The sequence below is a fragment of the Taudactylus pleione genome, unplaced genomic scaffold, assembly GCF_031769625.1.
Source record: "Taudactylus pleione unplaced genomic scaffold, aTauple2 ptg000559l, whole genome shotgun sequence".
Lineage (NCBI taxonomy): Eukaryota > Metazoa > Chordata > Amphibia > Anura > Myobatrachidae > Taudactylus > Taudactylus pleione.
The window spans coordinates 439,220-463,052 of NW_028284961.1; the positions used below are offsets into that span (position 1 = coordinate 439,220).

The 23,833-nt window shown below is 44.4% G+C and overlaps 1 pseudogene; it reads right to left on the reverse strand.

The window, feature by feature from the left end:
* Nucleotides 1-2,527: 2,527 nt before the first annotated feature.
* On the reverse strand, nt 2,528-18,900 carry LOC148481835 (uncharacterized; annotated as a pseudogene).
* Nucleotides 18,901-23,833: the final 4,933 nt, after the last annotated feature.

A 23,833-nucleotide genomic window follows, 5' to 3' on the forward strand; every position in this document is an offset into this window, starting at 1 on the left:
TTATTAGTGTATAATTAGGTAAGGTGTAACCTGATGTAATTAGTGTATAATTAGGTAAGGTGTGACCTGATGTTATTAGTGTATATTTAGGTAAGGTGTGACCTGATGTTATTAGTGTATAATTAGGTAAGGTGTAACGTGATGTTATTAGTGTATAATTAGGTAAGGTGTAACCTGATGTAATTAGTGTATAATTAGGTAAGGTGTGACCTGATGTTATTAGTGTATATTTAGGTAAGGTGTGACCTGATGTTATTAGTGTATAATTATGTAAGGTGTGACCTGATGTTATTAGTGTATAATTAGGTAAGGTGTGACCTGATGTTATTAGTGTATAATTAGGTAAGGTGTGACCTGATGTTATTAGTGTATAATTAGGTAAGGTGTAACCTGATGTTATTAGTGTATAATTAGGTAAGGTGTAACCTGATGTTATTAGTGTATAATTAGGTAAAGTGTAAAATGATGTTATTAGTGTATAATTAGGTAAGGTGTGACCTGATGTTGTTAGTGTATAATTATGTAAGGTGTGACCTGATGTTATTAGTGTATAATTAGGTAAGGTGTGACCTGATGTTATTAGTGTATAATTAGGAAAGGTGTAACCTGATGTTATTAGTGTATAATTAAGTTAGGTGTAACCTGATGTTATTAGCCATGTAGTAGTTACAGTATATGTGTTTTAATGCTGAGTTGTATATCATTGCTATTTAGAAAGTTCAAAGCAGGTTCACAGAGTACATTTGATTTAGATGAGCGGTAAACTCAGATTATGGACAATCAGAATGTGGGCTTATTCTGAGATGGCTGCTTCTGCGTCATTGTACTGGCTTCCATGTGATATTGTGCAAATCTGCCAACTAAGTTGCAAATCCAAACATCTAAAAGTGCAAGCCTATCCTGCCCACTGTTCTAGCGCCCACAGCCACTTACCTAAAGCATCTACTCAATGCACCTCACCTAACTTCCAGACAAGAGCCAGCCTCTTTTTGAATCCAAGAGGGCCAATGTAAAACTGCTGTGTACAAATAGAGCAGTTTCACATAAACCATCTTGGATTGAAAGTGAGGCTCCCTCTTCTCTGGAGTTTGGGACAGTGGGGAGGATACAATAGCAATAACTGCCTGCCTGGTCCAGGTGAGTAGTGTATAAAGTAGGGGTTGATAGGGTGAATAGTGTATTCCCTGGTGTAAAGAAAAGAAAGTAGTGCATGTATAGGGAGGGGATTTGGTAGGGTGGGCAGTGTTTTACTTGAAAAGTAGTGTATGTCCAGGACCCTGAGGGGCATGTGGGTTAGCCTATGTCCTTGGAACTGGAGTGTTGTCGCACACTTCTTGCCGTGAACCTGTTCACACGTATGAAATGGGGCAACTGTGAACAGTTAAGGGTTGTATTGCTGCATGTGGGGAAGGGGTTTTGGCATCAGAGTAGAGATGGCCACTGATGGTCAATGGTTTTGACATTGATGGCAGAGATCTGATTGTTCTCCACCATCGATGGCTGGAGGTAGCAATAGACTTTGTTCTCTTGATGCAGTGGTATGGAGCATAGCCCTTCCCTCACCATGGCACTAAGACTCACTCCCTTCAGAGATTGGCTTGCCCCCTACTGACCACAAAAGCAGCCCCTAATGGTTTCTATGGTGGCTGCTTAATTGCCTATTTTACAAGGCTGGGATGTGATGTTCGTTGTGCTCAAAGCTTGAATGCACTGTGCATTGAGACAATCTGTGGACTAGCTGTGTATAAGGAGAAGCCATCTTACACTCACTTATGTTTCAATAGACCAGTTTTTGCAACTTCCAATTTCTATACTTACTAATTGTAACGTTAGAGTTTCACAAATCCTATAAAAACTTAAAATATAATTTTAATGTTCCTCTAGGTTTCTAACTTAAATTGCCTGTCAACAGATGACTACAGTGCAGCTCTATAAGTGATTGGAGATACATTTTAAATTTGTTGATTTTCAAGTAGGAATATTCTCGCAAGCGGGTCGATTGTTTGCCCCCTGTGTATGCTCCTCCTCTGGCGTGAGCATGCACGAGACCTGGCCAGTGACGGGTGCTCTGTCACTATGGCTCTCGCACCAAAATGGGGTGGCTGTCGATTGTGATTGACAGCTCGCCCCATTTTGGAGATGGGCAGGGGGGTAGCTGGACAAACAGAGGCATTCCCGAAGGAACACCTTCCATTTGTGGGTGGCCCTACTGACATCACTAGTTATATAAGTAGGTGGACTTCCTGCTCTATTAGAGCAGGAAGTCCACTGGGGCTTGCAATGGACGAGACCCTACCACAAGGGTCTCGTCGCAAGCCCGAGGGTCACGACCATCGCGACCATCACCTGGCCACTCACAAAAGCTGTGGATGGTCATCCACAGCTTAGCGAGTGGCCAGGAGGCCAAAACAAAACAAAAAACAAAGATTCAGAGTGAGTGCTCTTAAAGAGCGTGCGGCTCTGAATCAGGTCCTCTGTACTATATGTATATCATGTGTGTTTTGTCCATCTGATAAAAACTTAGAGCCTAATCTGAATAAAAAAGATTGTCATACTGACTATTCATTTCCCATTCAAAATCTTCTCTATTTCTAACTCTTTGTGTCTCCATATCTCTGTTAAGTGCAAATTCATAGAGATTTATCTTCCTCTCAATCCTTTCACCAACAGGATCTCTCTCCTCTCTCAGCTGGAACTCAACACTTTTAATAATCCCGTACAGACACTACATAATGGTCTCGTGTTTCTCCCAGGTTTGCCGATGATCCTTCTCAGTGTAATTCTCTAAAGAGATCATGTTCTTCACCCCCATCAATCTGAATTTCTCCATTATATCTGGTAGATTTTTACTAAGCTCATTGGTGAGGACAACAGTGGGGAAGAAGCCTGGAATGAAGATGAAATAAAACACTTGTTAAACTGGGTGTGCATCCATTTTGATAGAATTTAAGTCTGGTATAAGATGGTTGTCTTTTTATGATTTTATGGATTTTGTTGCAAAGTTTATGATTACTGTCAATCATTTTATATGTACATGTACAAGTCACAAACTAATTTTTGTATTTTGTGGATATTTGAGCGAGGCATGTGCCATTATGCACTTTAATTTTCCTGAATTTAGAAAATTAAAGAAAAAAAAATAACTGCTGGGGATCAAATGTGCCTTTTTAAGATTTGATGAAAAAGTCATAAATAGATCGAAAGATATTTAAAAAAAAAAATCCCTAAAAAAAATATATATAGGAAATGTTAACAATAAGTAAGACAGTATTGCAAATGCAGCTTTTAATTTTGAAAGCAGCCCTTTTACTTATTAAATAATAATAATAATAATAATAATAATAATAATAATAATAATAATAATAGCTTTGTCTTTCATTTGCCAGAAGAAAAGCTTAAATTAATAAATATATATCAAAACTGAACAAGAAAAAATAATATACTGTACATATGTTTATTTTATCATCCAATATACTTAATGGGCTAAGTGTAATAGGGTGCGAGCTGGAGTCGCTGCTAGTATTCCCGTATTTTTAAAGTGGCAAGCTTGTTGAAGGCAAAACCAAGCTGAAGAGCAAATGACTTTGAAGCACTGTATATTCGAACATTAGTAAGTATATAACTATATATATATATATATATATATATATGGAGTTAACACTTCAAAACGTTGACGGATTAAGCGCTGGTCCTAGCGTGTTATTTTCATATGTTGAGGAGAGCCACGGGTGCCGTCCATCCATCTGCTTGATATATATATATATATATATATATATATATATATACTAGTGATTTTATTGCTCTTTAAAACTGTTAACTTCATAAGAAATAAGGAAAAAAATGAAAAAGAAACTTTACAAAAGGCATGAGACAGAACAAGGCTGTGGTTTAGAGTCACCACCATCTCTTCCACGAAATCTGTCCCTCTATCCTGTGTCCTCTGGAATGCCAGATCAGTCTTTAATAATCTGGTCCCCACTCATGCCCTTTCAATCTCCAAATCCCTGAATCTCCTAGCCATTACTGAAACCTGGATTTTACCCCCTGACACCACTTCTCCTGCAGCTCTCTCCTCTGGAGGCCTCACCTTCTCACACCCCCCCCCCCGGCCTGGGGGTCACTACGGTGGTGGTGTTGGAGTCCTTCTAACCCCGATTACTCATGCCAACTCCTACCTTCTGAACCATCCCTTACATTCACTTCATTTGAAGTTCATGCCATACACCTCTTCCAACCAGTACATCTCCGAGTAGCTGTCATTTACCATCCCCCTGGCCCATCCTCCAAGTTCCTTGACAACTTTGCTTCCTGACTCCCTCACTTTCTCTCCTCAGACCTTCCCTCCATTATCCTAGGTGATTTCAATATTCCAATTGATATCCCCACAGAATACTCTGCCTCCAAACTCCTCACCCTCACATGTTCATTTGGCCTCTCCCAATGGACCTCCTCACCCTCCCATGTGAGTGGGCATTCACTTGATCTGATCTTCACTCACCTTTGTGATATTTCTGATTACTCCAATTTCCCATTCCCCCTTTCTGACCATAACCTTCTCTCTTTTAACCTATCCCTCTCTCCTTCTCCTCTACCTCCTAAAGCCACCAGCACAAAGTCTAACACTGAGGCTATCGACACTGTCTCCTTTTCTTCCTTGATTGACTCACTTCTCTCCCCTATCCTCTCTTTCTCCAGCCCTGAACAAGCTGCTTCCCTATACAATGCCTCCCTTACTTCTGCTCTTGACTCTGTTGCTCCAGCGATCACTACTCACCCTCGCAGATCCACACCTCAAACCTGGTATTCCAAATGCACCAGATATCTCCAAAAGTGCTTGCGAAACACCAAAGGACAGTGGAGAAGATCACAATCTAAGGCAGATTTTCTTCATTTCAATACTATGCTCTCATCCTACCGTGCTGCTCTTTCCCTCTTTAAATAGTCATATTTCAAGAACCTCATCTCCTCCCAGTCCTCAAACCCTAGCGTTTCTTCACCAACTTCAACTCCCTACTCTGCCCACCCCCTTCTCATCTCCCCTCCTCACTCTCTGCCCTTGACTTTGCTACCTACTTCACTTTTAAAATTGATTCCATATGTCATGACATCATATCCAACCAGTCCCCCAGCTTTTCACCTCCTCCTTTCCCTGACCACCCCTCCCCATCAATTTTACTGACTCTGACATCCTTCTCCCCTGTATCTGGAGAGGAAGTCATGACCATAATCCAGTCCTCCTCCCCTTCCATCTCCCCCCTTGACCCTATCTGCTCCTGCCTCCTCCACTACCTTTCTCCTTCTGCCTGCTCCCATCTTGCCCACCTCCTTAATCTCTCCCTCTCATCAGGCACTGTCCCTTCTGCATTCAAGCATGCCCTTGTCTCCACCATTCTTAAAAAACCTACCCTTGATCCTAATATTCTCTCTAACTACCAACCCATCTCTCTCCTCTCTTTTGCTTCCAAACTCCTTGAGCGTATTGTTTACAACCACCTTACCACCTTTATTTCCTCTCACTCCCTACTTGATTGTTTTCAGTCTGGCTTCCATTATCTCCACTCCACTGAAACTGCCTTCACAAAACTTAGCAATGACCTCCTTGTTGCAAAATCCAAGGGCCATTACTCTCTGCTCATTCTCCTTGACCTCTCTGCTGCGTTCAACACTGTGGACCACCCTCTCCTGCTGCAAATCATTCACTCCCTTGGCCCTTGTCACTGCCCTCTCCTGTCTGTCCTCCTACCTCTCTGACCGATCCTTCTGGCACCTCTCATGACTCCTCTTCCCCTCCACAGCCTTTTTCAGTAGGTGTTCCCCAAGGTTCTGTTCTTGGACCACTCCTATTCTCCCTCTATACGTCCTCTCTAGGTGAACTCATCAGCTCTTTCGACCTCCATTATCTTCTCTATGCTGATGATACTCAGATCTACCTTTCCTCCCCTGTCTCCCCCTCTCTACTGACTCATATCTCCAACTGTCTCTCTGCTTTCTCTTCCTGGATGTCCCAGCAATTTCTTAAACTTAATATGTCTAAGACAGAGCTGACTGTCTTCCCACCCTCCACCATAACCTCATTTCCCACTATTTATTTATCTATTGATGGCACAACTATCTCATCTAGCCCCAAAGTGCACTGTCTTGGAGTTATCCTGGACTCATCCCTCTCCTTCAAACCACTTATCCAGAACATCTCGCATTCCTGTCATTTTCATCTCAAAACTATTTCTAAGATCATAGGAACATAGAAACATAGAATTTGACGGCAGATAAGAAGCACTTGGCCTATCTAGTCTGTCCCATTTTTAAACATATTGTTACCTCAACCCTTATTAATGCTTACTTCTTCTGAAGGATATTATTGTCTATCCCATGCATGTTTAAATTGCTCTACTGTCTTAGCCTCTGCCACCTCTGATGGAAGGCTATTCCACTTGTCCACTACCCTTTCTCTGAAGTAATTTTTCCTTAATATGTGAAGAGAAAAAGGAAAAGTTTTGTCTTTCAAAATGGCACACAGACTAAAAATTACAATTAAATTTTTCTTTAATAGATATACATTAAAAAGTTCCAACAGGAACAGAGGGGGTCATTCAGACCCACTCGCAAGCGGCAGTACACTCGCAAGTGGGTCGATGTTCCCCACTGCGCATGCAGATGACGGAGCCGGCTCTGTCGTGCGCATGCGCGAGACCCGGCGAGCGACGGGGAATCCGTCGCTCGGGGTCTCGCACCAAAGGGGGCGTGCTGTCGATGGTGACAGACAGCATGCCCCCTTTGGTGGGCGTGCCGGGGGCGTGCCTGCCAGATGGAGGTGTTCCCAGTGGGAGTGATTTGGGCTCTGATAGAGCCAAAATCACTCCAGGGCTTGTGGCTGGGAAACCCTACTGCAGGGTTTCCGTCGCAAGTCCGATGGTCGCGATGGTCAAGACCATCGTGACCATCTTTTTGGACGCTCATATATAATGTGGGTGGTGACCCACAGCTATACGAGCATCCAGGAGGACGCTCCATTTTAATGGAGGAGGGCCCTGATTCAGAGCGAGCGCTCTGGTCAGAGCGTCCGGCTCTGAATCAGGGCCAGAATCCAGCGAAATAAGGGTTAAAATTATACAAAAAAAAATAATGTTGTATGAGTAATACAAAGGTGAAATAAAATCAAAGAAAACCCTGCCATGTGATATTTATTTCTTATTAATTATATTAGTAAATTCCATGTTCAATGAATGTTAGTGTAATTCTTACAGAGCTCTGCGTATAACAATTGAGAGAGGGGTTGATTGTATTCAGGGGAGGAGGGTTTGATTACCGTATAGGCCAATACACCTCCATTCCCACAGGAAACCAAATGAAAAAATACAGGTGGTATATTGTATATGTTGGCATATAATTATGTTGCTGATAAATTCTTTGTTTATTACTCAAAGGACATATGTCTAATAAATGATAAAAAATATGAAACCTCATCGGTCTCTCCTTTAGTGATTAGTTAGTGCTAGTGTCTTGCTTTATTGTTATTTAAATATGATTAATGAGAGCTTTAATATCTGATGTGCTACTGTCTTTATTTGGTTAGCACTTAATTGATATCAGCAGCTCTTCATTAAATTATTACCTCATGAGTAGCTGCCACAGATCTAATACTACAAAAATACAAAGTGTTTATCTGTGTGCAGTCTGCTCTAGCCGCAACATGAATGTTATAGACACAACCATTGAGAAATTGGGGTAGATGTATGATTGCAGCACTTAACGTGCCACTATAACACTTCCCGCTTCGCTTCTTTACAGAGGCAAAGCAGGAAGCACTACCGATGAGATGTAAGAACATCTCATCAGCCAGAGAGAGGGAGCGTTAACTCCCCCCTCTGGCGCTACCCGTTAGAGACAGCAGCACATCAGCCTAGTGCTGATGCGCTGTGTCTCTGTCCAGGCCGGCTCCACTGAGCATGCGCGGGATCTCGCAAGTATCGCGAGATCCCCGCGTGGAGCCCTGGAGCCGGCAGCCGCCGCAGCAGGGGCAGCGCTGTCCCTGCTGTTGGGATAGGCTAGCACCAGGCTGTAGCTGTCTACAATGACAGATACAGCCAGCCGAATGGTCATGCGGTATGACCGTTCGAACATGGCCCTGCCGCTCGGCGCTGCTATCTTGTAGATAGCAGCGCCGATAATGACAGGGGCGCATAGCACCCCTGTCATTTACCGCCCAGACACCCGATAATACATCAGGGAGAAGCAGTATCAGCGCACATAACATGCACTGATACCACTTCAGGGCTTCATACATCTCCCCCATTGTTGCTATTTGTTGCTAATTCAGTAGGCATATGTACACAAGTTTACACACACTCTCTCTCTCAAGCGTCCTGTAACTGAATGGATTGTATCAAATGGTAATTTATGGTACAAGATATATAGTGCATTTGTCTCAATATTATATGGTCAAACCGTATTGTAGGTGTCATAGACCCATAATATAGGGCACTAATGCCAATTGGCCGGCTGGCTCAAATGTACATTAAATACATAGGCTCATAACATATTATAGCATCCTGTAACTGGACAAATGATACAGTAGAATTCTGTTATAGTTGGTTAATATTATTGAACATGGACTGGCACACGGCTGGCATGCTGCCGCGTGTTTCGCTGTTAAGCTCCAAAGTGCACTGTCTTGGTGTTATCCTGGACTCATCCCTCTCCTTCAAACAACATATCCAGAACCTCTCGCATTCCTGTTGTTTTCATCTCAAAATAATTTCTAAGATCATAGAAACATAGAATTTGACAGATAAGAACCACTTGGCCCATCTAGTCTGCCCCATTTTTAAACATATTGTTACCTCAACCCTTATTGATCCTTACCTCTTCTGAAGGATATTCTTATGTCTATCTCATGCATGTTTAAATTTCGCTACTGTCTTACCCTCTACCACCTCTGATGGGAGGCTATTCCATTTGTCCACTACCCTTTCTGTGAAGTAATTTTTCCTCAAATTTCCCCTGAACCTACCTCCCTCCAGTTTCAGATCATGTCCTCTTGTTCTAATACTTCTCTTTCTTTGAAGAATGTCTCCTTCCTTTACCTTGTTAAAATCCTTTGTATATTTGAACGTTTCTATCATGTCCCCCCTTTCCCTTCTCTGCTCCAAACTATACATATTAAGATATTTTAGTATTTCCTGGTATGTTTTGTGGTGTAGACCTTACACCATTTTAGTTGCCCTTCTTTGTACAGTCTCTAATGTATTAATATCCTTCTGGGGATATGGCCTCCAGAACTGAACACAGTATTGGAGATGAGGACGTACCAATGACCTATACAGTGATATTATCACTTCTTTCTTTCTGCTACTGATTCCTCTCCCTATGCAACCAAGCATCTGACTTGCCTTCCTCATTGCTTTGTTACAATGTTTGCTTGAATTTAAGTCACTTGAAATAGTGACTCCTAGATCCCTTTCCTCTTCAGTAGTTTCCAGTATAGTGCCATTATGACTATATTTAGCCTTTGGATTTTTGAGACCCGAGTGCATGATCTTGCATTTTTTGGCATTAATCTGTAGTTGCCATGTTTTTGACCATTCCTCTAGTCTACCTAGATCATCAATCATTTGTTTTACCCCTCCTGGTGTGTCTACCCTGTTGCATACCTTTGTGTCATCTGCAAAAAGACATAGTTTTCCTTCAATACCATTTGCAATGTCACAAATAAAGATATTAAAAAGTACCAGTCCAAGTACAGATCCCCGAGGTACTCCACTGGTAACATTTCCCTCTTGAGACTGCACTTCATTTACTACAACTCTCTGTTTCCTATCCTGTAGCCTTGATCTAATCCATTAAACTATCTTTGAATCCAATCCCATGCTTTCCAGTTTATTTAACATTATGCGATGTGGAACAGTGTTAAAAGCCTTACTAAAGTCTAGATAAGCTATATCTGTGGCCCCCCTTTATCTAATTCCTTAGTCACCTAGTCAAAAAAGTCAATAAGATTTGTTTGACATGATCTCCCCCCAGTAAATCCATGCTGTTTGGGATCCTGCAAATTGCTGGATTTGAGATAATCTATGACTCTGAGTGTTTCCATCAATTTCCCTACTACTGATGTAAGGCTCACTGGTCGGTAGTTGCTTGCCTCTTCCTTGCTTCCACTTTTGTGCAGTGGGACAACATTTGCTCTTTTCCAGTCCTGTGGAATTACTCCAGTAGCTAGTGACTTGTTGAATAATTCTGTTAATGGTGTTACCAGCACCCTTTTAAGCTCTTTTAGTATCCTAGGATGTTTCCCATCTGGCCCCATTGATTTATCCACTTTCAGTTTTGAGAGTTCTGTTAGTATCTTCTCCTCTGTAAATGTGCTTGTTCCTACCTCATTTTCCTGATCACACCTGCAACTTAACTGTGGCCCCTTGCCCTCTCTTTCAGTAGTGAATACTGAACAAAAATAAAAGATGATTAGCTATTACATTGTCTCCCTCAACAAAACTCCCTCTTTCTGTATTAAGTCTTTTTATTACACCTTTTGTTTTTCTCCTTTCGCTTATATACTTAAAAAAAGTTTAGCCAACTTTACCCACTGACTTTGCCATTTTCTCCTCAGCTTTTGCCTTTGCACATCTAATTACTTTCTTAGCCTCCTTCTGTTTTACAAGATACACCCCTTTGTCTTCATTATTTTGCATCTGCTTGTATTTCCTAAAGGCCATCATTTTTGCATTCACAATACTTGCTACCTCTTTCCCAAACCACACTGGCTTCCTTTGCCTTGTGGTTTTCCTAACCCTATTGATACAAAGGTCTGTTGCCTTTAATATTGCACTTTTTAAGTTTTCACACCTCTCCTGCACTCCTTTCAAGTTCCTCCACTCTGCTTACACATACACATCTTCCCATCCTGCAAAATCAGCCTTCCTAAAATCTAACACCTTTTTTTGTATGGGGTGAGTCAGTATCTGTCTTTATTCTGAACCATACAGCTTGATGATCACTGGATCCCAGGTTTTCAAAGAATCTTACATCAGTTATTCTGTCTCCATTTGTCTCACTATCTCACCCAGGATGCTACTAAAACCCTCATACACTCACTGGTCATCTCAATATTGGACTACTGTAACCTCCTCCTATCTGGCCTTCCCAAATCCCATCTCTCTCCTCTCCAATCTGTCCGCAATGCTGCTGCTCGGCTCATCTTCCTCTCCAAATGCTCAACATCTGCCTCCCCCTCTCCTACAAGCCCTACACTGGCTCCCCTTCCCATTCAGAACCCAATTGAAGGTTCTTGCCCTCACTTACAAAGCCCTCTCCCAATTTTCTCCAATTTATATCTCTTATCTAATCTCCCTTCACTCTTCTGTCCACCCTCTTCATTCAACTAATGCATGCCACCTCTCCTGCCAACTGATTACTTCCTCCCACTCCCACCTCCAAGATTTTATCCGCACTGCTCCCCACCTTTCAAACTCTCTCCCACTCCCCATTAGACTCTCCACCTCTCTACAATCATTTAAACAGGCTCTCAAGACCCACTATTTCATCAAAGCCTTCCAGCTCTCATCTTAACTTGGTACTGCATACTCCTTTCTCCCTGCCTACCCCATCTATGTCACACCTGTTTGTCTGACCCTCCCCTTTTAGAATGTTAGCTCTTACGAGCAGGGCCCTCTGCCCTCTTGTGCTTCTCCCTACTTTACTTTCATTTACTTCTTACTCCCCACTAGGGCACCTAACACTTGGTTGCTTTGCTCTGCTGCTTATGTGGGTGCTATGGTTGCTAATGTAGCAATGTCTATTATCCATGTCCTTGTCCTGTATTGTACTGCAAGTCACTGGTCACCTATTTGTTTATGTAAGTTGCTGCGGAACACTTGTGGCACCATATATATAATCGATAATAATAATAATAATACCTACCCCTCCATTAGCACCTCAGAACTCACTGGAAAAATGGCAAAGGTGCCATTACCTCAGAGATCAGTGCATGCTACTTGATGGGGGGGGGGGCTGCACAGGAGCCTTCTCTTTAAAAATGTCCCTGAGCAGAAAACTTTCCTTTATACATATAATGCACTGCTACTGTAGGTTAATTTGTCACAAATGAACCCCTATGTATGTGTGTAGGATATATACAGTAGATCATAAGCTCCCCGTGGGGAAGAGACTGACCTTTATCACTGGAATATTCTCTGAAAGTGCTGTGTTTGATATTTATGCACTATATACACACACACACACATACACACACATACGCTGCGGAATATGTGTGTGCTATATAAATAACTGATAATAATAAATAAATAAATATATATACCGTATATACTCGAGTATAAGTCGACCAGAATATAAGCAGAGGTACCTAATTTTACCACAAAAAACTTGGAAAATGTATTGACTCGAGTATAAGCCTAGGGTGGGAAATGCAGCAGCTGGTAGTGCCCCCAGCAGTAATTCCCCTTGGTAGTGCCCCCAGTAGTAATCCCCCCTTGTAGTGCCCCCAGTGGTAATCCCCCCTTGTAGTGCCCCCAGTAGTTATCCCCCCCTGGTAGTTCCCCCACTTACCTGAAACCCCCGCTCCTGGTCCCGCCACTATCAGCACCTCCGGCCGCTTTGAATGGGAGAGACATCATTACATCATGACGTCCGGAAGATGGCTTCCGCAGTGGGAGCAGCAGCAGCCGATGAGAGTCTGACAGACTCTCATCGGCTGCTGATTACAACAAACACACAGCTGCCGGCTCCGGCGGCTGTGTGTTTGTGCTGTGTAGCGCTGACCAAACTCTGTCCGGTCAGCGCTACACACATTACTCGAGTATAAGCCGAGGGGGTGCTTTTTCAGCACAAAAAATGTGCTGAAAGACTCGGCTTATACTCGAGTATATACGGTATATGTATATATATAGAGAGAGAGAGAGAGAGAGAGAGAGAGAGAGAAACAGACAGAGAGGTGTATTTTATTGTTATTTCACTAGAGATGTGCGGTTAGGCTTTACTGAAATACAAACACACTGGAACTTTGTGCTTCAAAGTTGGTTTGTGTCACAGTTCGGATTTGCTTTGTGGTTCCGAGGCAAACTGAGACGCAGCTGAGGTCTGCTGTCAGTTCAAAACTCAGATTTAATAACAGAACTCCAAGGTATTGGATTGCATGTAAACACAGGACCAAGTTACATGATTTAAGCAGTTTTTATCAATTTTTTACCGATTTTTAAGGAATCCAAAATCGAACTAAAAGTGAATCTGAACCAAGACACGATGATGGACTATAACCAAAATCAAAACACGGGGGTCCATGCACATCTCTATATTTCACACATGTCTGTCACTGTACAGTATGTTGTTTTATGCATAAATGTATAGTTTTATTACCTGTAGATAAACACAGGGACTATGATGTCAGTGAAATTATTCTGTCTTTCTGATTCCAGCAGTACAGTCATCATATCAGTGAATCCTTTTTGCCATTGAACGTCAGTGTCTAATGGTAGAAAATTCCCTAAGTTTGGAAGTGGAGAAAATGGTGCTGAGTTCACTGTTATGTCTATTACCTAAAACTACTGATAGAGCTGGTAGGAAACATTGAGGACCATTTAGGAACAACAAACTCATTGGCCCCACGATGCTTCCTTATGAGCACAGATCAAGTATATTTTGAGGTGCAACTTGTTTACCAGCCATTGGAAACTCTCCCATAAAAGGGATTTGGACGTAAATTTGTGGGTAGGCAATCTACTACAATTTTAGTATAAATTATTTAATTCATTTGAGTATATTCCTAAACTTGTGTTATTCACAGTTACTGTGTGTCCTAAAGACATCAGGAGAACGAAGGCACATCAGGACTGTCTTTATTGGGTTGGATATGAAATCCTGGCACTCGGGATGCCTGCTGTCAAAAGACCGACAGCGCCATCCCGATGCTGAGAATCCTGACAAGGGACACGCAAGTATCATAACCTTCCCTCCTTCACCCCCTAACCTTCCTGATCTGTACCCTAACCCTCCCTACCCCACAGCCTAACCCTAACCCTCCCCCTTAAAGCCTAAACCTAACCCTCTCCCCATTAGTGCCTAACCCTAACCTTCCCCATTCGTGCCTAAACCTAACCCTCTCTCCATTAGTGCCTAAACCTAACCCTCTCCCCATTAGTGCCTAAGCCTAACCCTACCCATTAGTGCCTAACCCTAACCCTCCCCCCATTAGTGCCTAACCCTAACCCTCCCCATTAGTGCCTAACCCTCCCCCCATTAGTGCCTAAACCTAACCCCCTCCCCATTAGTGCCTAACCCTAACCCTCCCCCCATTAGTGCCTAAACCTAACCCCCTCCACATTAGTGTCTAACCTAACCCTCCCCATTAGTGCCTAACCCTAACCCTCCCCCCATTAGTGCCTAACCCTAACCCTCCCCATTAGTGCCTAACCCTATCCCTCCCAATTAGTGCCTAAACCTAACCCTCTCCCCATTAGTGCCTAAACCTAACCCTCTCCCCATTAGTGCCTAACCCTAACCCTACCCATTAGTGCCTAAACCTAACCCTCTTCCCCATTAGTGCCTAAACCTAACCCTCTCCCCATTAGTGCCTAACCCTAACCCTACCCATTAGTGCCTAAACCTAACCCTCCCCATTAGTGCCTAAACCTAACCCTCCCCATTAGTGCCTAACCCTAGCCCTCCCCCCTTAGTCACCACAACTATTTAAGTGCCTGAATCACCCCTGGGAGCAGAAAACACTGCTGCAGTTGAAAAAAGGGAAATTTGCAAACCCACATCAAACAAGAAAAACAAACAATAACTGTGATGGTTTACTAAGAAATAATTATAACAAATAATAATAGTAAAACTCAATATATGTTATACTTGAGCAAATGATTTTAATTCAATTGAACTACACATGCTAAAATGCACCTCTCATAAAGAAATCAGCTTATATAGCATTACAAATATAATATATACGTCATTTTACACATGAATAATACAATAAGAATATTAAAACAATTCGCTGATATGTGAAAAAAGGAGTAAATAGTTTCTGTAAAAATAGACAAAATAATGTCATAAAAATGTTAAATGACTTCCTTGATATCAAGATAAAAAAGATAAAAAAAATCTCTCCTTAGCAGGAGTATTAAACAGATTCCTGTAAATTAATGTTGGTATGTAGATAATTTTTTACCTGCTTCTTATACGGACAGAGCCCGACTATGTAGAAATCAGCTCAGAGTTTAATGGTATCAAGCTGTGGATATTGCTTGTATATCACAGCACTGAGGGCCAGATTCAGAGCCACACGCTCTGACAGAGCGCTCCATCTGAATCAGGGCCGTCCTTCTTGTTTTTCAGAGCGGCCTCCTGACAGCTCCTCACAGCTATAGCGAGTGGCCAGGAAGATGGTTGTGATGATCAAGACCATTGCGACCATCGAGCTTGTGACGAGACCCTTGTGGTAGGGTCTCGTTGCCGCAAGCCCCAGAGTGCTTTTGGCTCTAACAGAGCCGAAAGCACTCCCACTGACATCACTTGTGATGTCAGTGGGGCCAGCCCCAGATGGTAGGCATTCCCATGGGAACGCCTCAGTCTGGGTAGCCACGCCCCTGGCCCGCCCACCAAAGGGGGCATGCTGTCACTCAACATCGACAGCACGCCCCCTTTGGTACGAGACCCGGAGTGACGGATTGCCCATCGCTATCCGGGTCTCGCGCATGCGCACGACAGAGCCGGCTCCCTCATGCGCATGTGCACTGGACCACCATCGACCCAATTGCGAGCGCATAGCACTCGCGAGCGGGTCTGAATCAGACCCTGAGTCCGGGCGTCAGTGCTGTTTGTGGTCGGCTGAGAATGCAATATGCCGCATCGACTCCCGGTCCTCCTGGTAGTACTGGCTAGATGTTGTGCCATATCACCTATTTGGTCCTACTGTAGTATATCAAATGTTGCAGGATCTGCCGGCTGAAGGAGGCAACCCACTCGTGTGTTCAAAGCATCAGCAGTGCACAGCTTGCCCCAAGGAGCATTCAACCAGCGGTGCCTGTGTATAGTAATGGGTTATTGGGGGGCAGACAGCGACTCATTTCATCCACCACTGTGATTTTTTTAAGCTCTAACTGCTAACCCTAACCATTCCAACTTAGGGCCTGATTCAGAGCCGTACGTTATTTGCGGACGGTCATTCTGAAAAAAGGGGCTGGCTATTTAAATGAAGTGCTCGCTCTTTGCGGTCTGTTGATGCCTCTATGTCTGAACGAGCGAACAAAACCTGTGGCCGCTATTTTGAGAAAAATGCCCCCTGGCCGCTCGCATCATACGTCATCTCCGGTATTTATTAGATTAATCGAGTACATCGAAAGGCATATGAACTGCTCGCAATTCTTGTGGTAGCATTTTTCTACCGCAATCATGCGAGCAGTTCTGGATAAAAGACAATCAAGTGACGTGGACGATGACGCTGCTTTGTTAATTATGCACTCCCATTAAACGCCCGTTTTGACCGTTTGGCAAGCCTGCGTTCGGATTTCCACTCCCCGTTTTGAAGCACCTTCCCCTGTTACCACCCAGAAACGCCTCATCCTGTCACTCAAATTATCAGGCATTCGCTATTTTGCGAGCACATGAATTTCGACCGCACTGACTGGTTCGTGCATGCGTATTACGAACCGTACGCATGCACAGTTGTGTCAACATCGCTTGGAATGAACGAACGGCCACTTACGAGCGGCTCTGAATCAGGCCCTTAGTGCCTAACCCTAACCACCCCTTGGTGTTGCCTAACCCTAACCCCTAACCTCCCCCCTCTCACAGCCTTACCCTAAACCCCATGGGTGCCTAAACCTAACACTCCCATCTCATGGCTAACAGCTAAGGGCACCTGCTGTACTTACGATTGGGATGCTGGCTGTCAGGATCACAGCATCTGCATCTCATCATGTCGGGATTCTGGTGTCGGTGTCCTATCCGTAGTTCGGGCTTCCGGTGCAGGGATTTCGTCAGCTGGCATCACGATGGTCGCAATTTAACAACAGTACATCCCATCTTTATTACATGTGTCCCTTTGTACTTTAGCAGAGTCAATTATATTTGTCAACTTAGATCCTCATCCTGTTAAAACAAAAAGTTTATATTGGTGTGTGGGCTGGCCTCCAAAACATCTCTATCCTTTTTTACCAGCTCCAGCACAGAGACACAGCAGATAAGCCCCTCTGTAATACTGTCACACTTCCATATTAACAACTGTGGAAATCAGAGAGACCTTCTCATTGGCCATAACTCCATCCAGAGGCATAGCTACCTCTTCACAATGAGGCCCTGATTCAGAGCCGGACGCTCTGACCAGAGCGCTCGCTCTGAATCAGGGCCCACCTCCATAAATATGGAGCGTCCTCCTGGACGCTCGTATAGCTGTGGGTCACCACCCACAGCATATACGAGCGTGTAGGATGATGGTCGCGATGGTCTTGACCATCGCAACCATCGCCACTGCGAGCAAAAGCCTGCGGTTGAGTTTCTCAACCGCAAGGCCAGGAGTGATTTTGGCTCTATCACTAGTGATGTCAGTGGGGCCGGCTTCTGACGGTAGGGGTTCCCTTGGGAACGCCTCCGTCTGGCAGGCACGCCCCCGGCACGCCTACCAAAGGGGGCGTGCTGTCAATCAACATCGACAGCATGCCCCCTTTGATCAGACACTACGAGCGAAGGAAAGTCCTTCACTCATCGCGTCTCGCGCATGCGCATGACGGAGCTCCATCCGTCGTGCGCATGCGCAGTGCAGACCATCGACCCACTTGCGAGCGGACAGCCGCTCGCGAGTGGGTCTGAATCAGGGCAAGAGTTCGGCCAGTGGACCCAGCCTTTTATCTGCCAATTTCAAGGACCTACCAGCAGGGGTGAGCAGGGGTGGTCTAACACTGCACTAATTATAGATACTGCAATGAAACCTATTGCATTTACTGTACCTATGCTTAGTATATTCATTGATGATTCAGAACAACCTTTGCATGAATGTAGTCAGCCTTGGTTACCACATTAGTAAATTGAATTGGTAGTTAGGTAGCAGAAATAATCACAATGCAGAGCCTAAAATTAATTTTTTATTAGGAGTGGACAGTAAAAAAATGGAAAAACATGACTAGATAAATTAGTCAGCAATCTCCAAGCTGTGCGCCTATCTATATTACACTATGAGTAATTTTTACTATAACCCCTCTAATTATCTAGTTGTGCATACAGTTTATTCCTCCTGTTTCATACTCATTCATATGGTGCATACACACGTCAGATTTCCCTGGTCGATTATAACGATATCGATATATCATTATCGTTCAAATCAACCAGTTTCTTGGCCCTTCAAATGACCAAATGATGGACGATGCGCAGGCACGGATGGTCGATGTCGATATCGACCATCGCCTGTGCCTGCAGGCCAACCTGGTCGATATCGACCAGGTTAGCCTGTTTACTATAGGGACCCACGATTCGTTGATAGCGGATCATTGATTGGGGGTTGTTACGTCGTTAGGGGGTTGGTGCATGTTACTGGATGTTCGATATCAAACATCCAGCATATGCAGGACGATCAGACATTGATATCTGTTCATTGTCTGATCGTCCCAGATGTATGGGCCAATCGTCGAACATCCTTGGTTATCAACTAGAGTGATGGTCTCAGTTAGCTTATTCGCAGTCCTCTTTATTGTCTGCGGTTTATTCACAGCAATCTTTGCATAGACCCGATACGGTCCATCATCCACAACATACTTGCAGCTGTTAATGAAGGAGGATTTACCATGACCTGTATAACCAAAGAGCTGGAGCAGAACCCAGTTATATCCCTGATCCCTGATTCTCACATGCACAGTTATCAAGGATGAAATCCAGGATATACGGTCTCATGGCATCTATATCCATAGCTTGGTCTGCAGTCAGGATTGTCGTGGAGCCATTTCACAACAAGCCTGTTAATCCCCAGTCTTTTGTATTTATGCTATGTGCTTATACAATGCTATTCTGTTGAATTTTACTTACGTGTGGGAGGTCTGGGGCAGGGTGCCTCTTCTTCAATGAAGATGCGTCATCAATGGGCAATGCGGCGGGCCAATGAGGGCCTGCCACATCATTAACCCCAGAAGGCCATGCAGCAGGTTATTCAAACCCCCGCATGCATTCTGGTGGGGTGTGTTGTTCAGGAGTTCCGAAGGAGATGCATCGTCACTGGAGAGAATCAAGGACGCGGTCAGTGGATTAGGTAAGCCCTCATTGTGGCCTTTTTGCTTGTATAATTAGGCCATTGTAGACCCCTAGTTAGGCCACTGTGCCCTCATTGTGAGTCCACTGTATCACAACTGTGCAGCGTTGAGCTGAAGCCACTGTACCCCCCATTGTTGTTCTCATTTGGTGCTAGGCCGCAGGTATTGTTCTCATTGGTACTGTCCCTGTTCGTTGCTAGGCCGCAAGTGTTGTTCTTATTCGGTGCTAGGCTGCAGGTATTGATCTCATTCGGAGCTAGGCCACAAGTATTGTTCTCATTGGTACTGTTCCTGTTTGGCGCTATGCTGCAGTTATTGCTCTTGTGTGTCATCGGCTGCTGTGCTCTTTTGCAGATGCTGTGATGAGGACCACTCACCTATCAAGGGGACAGGAGTATACCCAGTGAGCACATTCAGTGTTTTTGTGTTGCATTATTGTTATGTGTTATCCCCTCTCCTTTTTCCCCTTCTCTGCCATTTTCGTTTGGGTTGCACACTTGTGCCTGACACGTGGGTGCAACCAGTCTGAGGCCAAAAGTGCCAATGATGACCAACCAGTAGTCCCTGTAAAGACATTCAGTCTTGTGGCATCATCAGGGTCCCTTCCAGAGGCTCAGCATGCCCGACTTCTCTTGCAGGGTAAACCTTTAATGGCTGTGTCAAACCAAGGTCCCAGGACCATCGGTAGGAGTAATCTTGGTGGCCTGAAGGTGAGAGCCACGGGGTGTGCACCTGCACAGCAGCAGGTACACACAACAGCCCACCCACGCCCCTCTTACATTTGGCGTAGCTGGCAGGATCGCAACGCAAGCCGGAGGACACCCAGCGGGGATGACGGACCCGACCTTCAACCCTCAGGTCATCCAGGTCAACTCCTCCAGAAGTACAATGGATGAAATATGGAACTGGATGACTGGATGGATCAGGTGGAGTTGGCAATCCGCCTGTAAAAACTGCCAGCAATGGTACTGGTAGACCTGGTGTTGCAAGTTCTCCTGGAGGAGGCAAAAAAATCTGTCGCCAACCGCCCCCTCTGTGGCGGTCTGGTGCCCTTCCCCTTGGCATCTTACAACACCGCTTCTCAGCCCTACCCAATATTGTGTACTTTTTACAGCCTGTTTCTTCTTTCCAGTGTATAAGGGCAGGAAGGACATATACTGTAAGCAGGAGAGGGCCCAGATGAGGCAGATCACTCTTGGTGCGAGGGAAACGTGGCCCATTATAATGCAGATGGGGTGTGTGAGCATCACATACTGTGCTGGGGACAGAACTGCATATTGGACAATAATATGACCTTATATAAATGGGTCTGACCATGTTGTGTTACTGTGTGTGTAATATGCAAATAAACTGTGTATACAAGTGTTTGTGCCTATCAGTGTATAATATCTCTAAAGCCTGATATGTTACGTATAAGATGCATAAGATATATGTATCTGATGTTATAATGTATGGTGGGGATGCAGGTGGAGACATCCCCATCCAACTGGAATGTACAGGCAGACAGATATCTGGGTAACCTGATGATATCCCCCACAGGAAGTAACAAAGCTGATAACCTCCACAGCCCCCCTTTCTAAGCTCTAGACAGGAAGCTAAAGTCAGCTGAATGGCATGTGACATCACAAATGACAACAAAGGGTTAACAGGGACCCCTTCTATAGCCCCAGGGGAGCCAGCCCTCTTATCAACATGATTAAGTTTCCTGTGTACCAAAGTGGCCATTGCGAGACTGGCCTGCACTGATATCCACAGGGGGGGAGAAGGGAATGATATGATCACTGACTGTACAGAGCATTCAAATCACCCAATTGCAGGGCTCAGGGGTGTCACCAAATCATGAGAAAATTAGAGTTTTCATAATGGCAAGTAAAAGGGGTTTTTAGGGATTTCTGACCTGAGACCTGGGTGGAGTGGAGGTCCTAGCCTGAGTGGCAGGACAAAGGCACAAAGGAGTCAGGAGATCCTGCCAGCCTGCCATCCAGAGAGCTAACGCATGTGTTTCAACTGGAGGGTGACTGGTTGGCACACCCTGCTTAGTGACAAGTGGTGGATAAGTCCTGTTTATTTGAACTATATGAGATGTCTAAATAAGACACAGGCTACTGTTTTTTCATCAGGAGTAAAGCCCTTCTACAGTGCATACTAATTAATTATATTGATATATGGTTATTGCTTAAAACCATATATTTTTTATTAATTATTTTTATTGTCATGGTATATAATATTAACCATTGAACTGCCGGCTTCTTATGTGTGGTCAATTAATTATTTAATATATTTTTTATGTCAATATATGCATTTTAATTTTATGTGAATAAATAATTTTTGTATCTCAACCAATCTAACAGCGCTCTCTGGTTAGGTTTTAGGCCTATATATATTTTTTTCTGGATTGCATTAATAAGGGGTACAACACCCTTAGTTGAGAGCTGCAGTTATTTTGGGATCATTATACTGTCACCTGTTGGATTAGCGCCCTCAAGATATTTTTTTCTTGCTTTCTTTCCCCAAAGTTTAGCTAATACTACTGGCATTTCTATATATATTGTATATAGTTGTAGTTGCTGATTTTACATGTAGAAGTAGAGTGTATGTGTAAAATAAAGGTCTAATTATACCTTTGCTATTGTGTAATTTCCTGTGCGATCTAATGGGACTCATAAAGGATCCGGGGTACTGTGCGAGGCATAGCTATAACCTTTCTGCCTTTCTCAAGGCGGTGAATGTTGAGAGGGCAAAAATAACGCACGCATAAACCCGGGATCCTCACATTTGGTGTCAGCTGTGGGATCGCACAGCCCGAAGGTGTGAGAGCTAGGGGTTCATATCGTGGTATGACGAGGCTCTGAATTCACAATAGCCAGTAACTGGCCAGTACTAGCTCACTTTGCAGGGAACCAGAAACCATCATTCCTAGCAGGGGGTACCCAGAGGTATTGAAAGAGGAACATGTTTGAGTACACTAAGCGGGAGCGAAGTTCCGTTTGATGGTCGGCTTGTCCAAGGGAGGCATACCCTGCAAGCGAGGGAACGGAGGAGTGTGCTGTGTCCCAGAAACAGAAGATGGAGTGAGGGGGTCGGGGAAGTGATGCAGACTGAAGCCCTACTGCCACAGGAGTGTCGGCTTGTCTGGAGGGGACATACCCAGCAAGCGAGGGAATGGAGGAGTGTGCCATGTCCCAGAAACAGAAGATGCAGTAAGGGGGGTCCAGCAAAGTTACGCAGCCTGGAGCCCTACTGACACTTCCCATTTGGAAAAATGGCCCCAAGGAGGGGAAAGAAGTGCGCAAAGAGAGGCCGGAAGTGCCACAAGCCTCCCAGGACAGTAAAGGTTGTGAATGAGGAATCCACGTGGTGTCAGCTGGCTGAGGAATGGGACCTGAGAAGTCCATCCACAAAGATGCAACCCATTTGGGAGTATTGAGATGAAGTGTGTCAGTGGACTCGCTTGTGGACAGGAACTACTACAGAGGAGAAAATGGAAAGCCTGGTAGATGAGGTCCTGCAGTGTTAAAGTGATGCTGCCAAAGAAAATCTGCTGGATACGTTGGAGTGGAAACAGTCCATGACAGAAGTAAGTAGCTCCACGTGTCAGACATGGCAGAGAAGCCAGGCTGCTGAGGCCCGAGCACTGGCTAGAATGGTTCCTGGGAAGGAACTAGTGAAAAGAACCCAGAGGGAAGAGGAGATGATGGTGGATGACTGAGGGGGTCCACTGCAGGATTACAGGGTGGGGAGATGGAAGAAATGCTGGTGGCGAATCCAGCAATCCATTAGCAAAAATGAGTCTGGAGGACCTCATTGCAGAATGGCAGCTCCGTAGCCTTATCCCCATCCAAAGCGGCACACACCGCACTCTTATCCGATGGGTGCATGATCAGCAGGGCAACCCAATCAATGCCTTCAGTGTGTATAGGAAATGGTTCCTTAGTCCAGGAGAGCTGAATAGTGTCCTGAAGCAGCTGTAATGTCTCCTACAATGTTTTGAGGATGCTGAGGATGAAGCAGTAGCACAGGGATAGCTGAATTCCCTGAGTTGGCTGGACCAGCGTATGAGTGGAGGCAGAAGTGCATTGCCTGCAGCAGTTTATGTCCACTGGAAAAGTTGCAGAAAAAGTCACCCCAATGACCCCAGAAGAATTATCAGAACTGTTCCCATTTACTGAATTCGAAAATGAGGAGTTTGCTGCAGAGTGTCAGTTTGAAGGTCTGGGTTTGTTGTGGGCCCGGGGTGGTGACAGGAGCAGACACAGAAGCAGATTTAAATAAAAAGATGGAGTTTTTAATAAGTGATTTAGCAGATATGGGAATGGCAAAAGAAAAATTCCAGGTATAGCACTAAAGTGCACTTGATAACTGTGGTGAAGCAAATGGGAGAATGTCCAGATAGTGACAGGCAGGAAATGTCCAGTATGCAGGTTTGATGAGCTGTAACATAGTGCAGGCAGAGGTAATGAAGTCCAACTGGGAGTTAGAGTGTGAGGCAAGGTGCAGGGAAACAGCAGGTTCAGGTACTCAGGCAGGGGAAAGGTAAATGGAGGGTGCAGGGTGAGTCCAGCAGGTTTGGAGCAGGCATGGTAACAGGCTAGTAG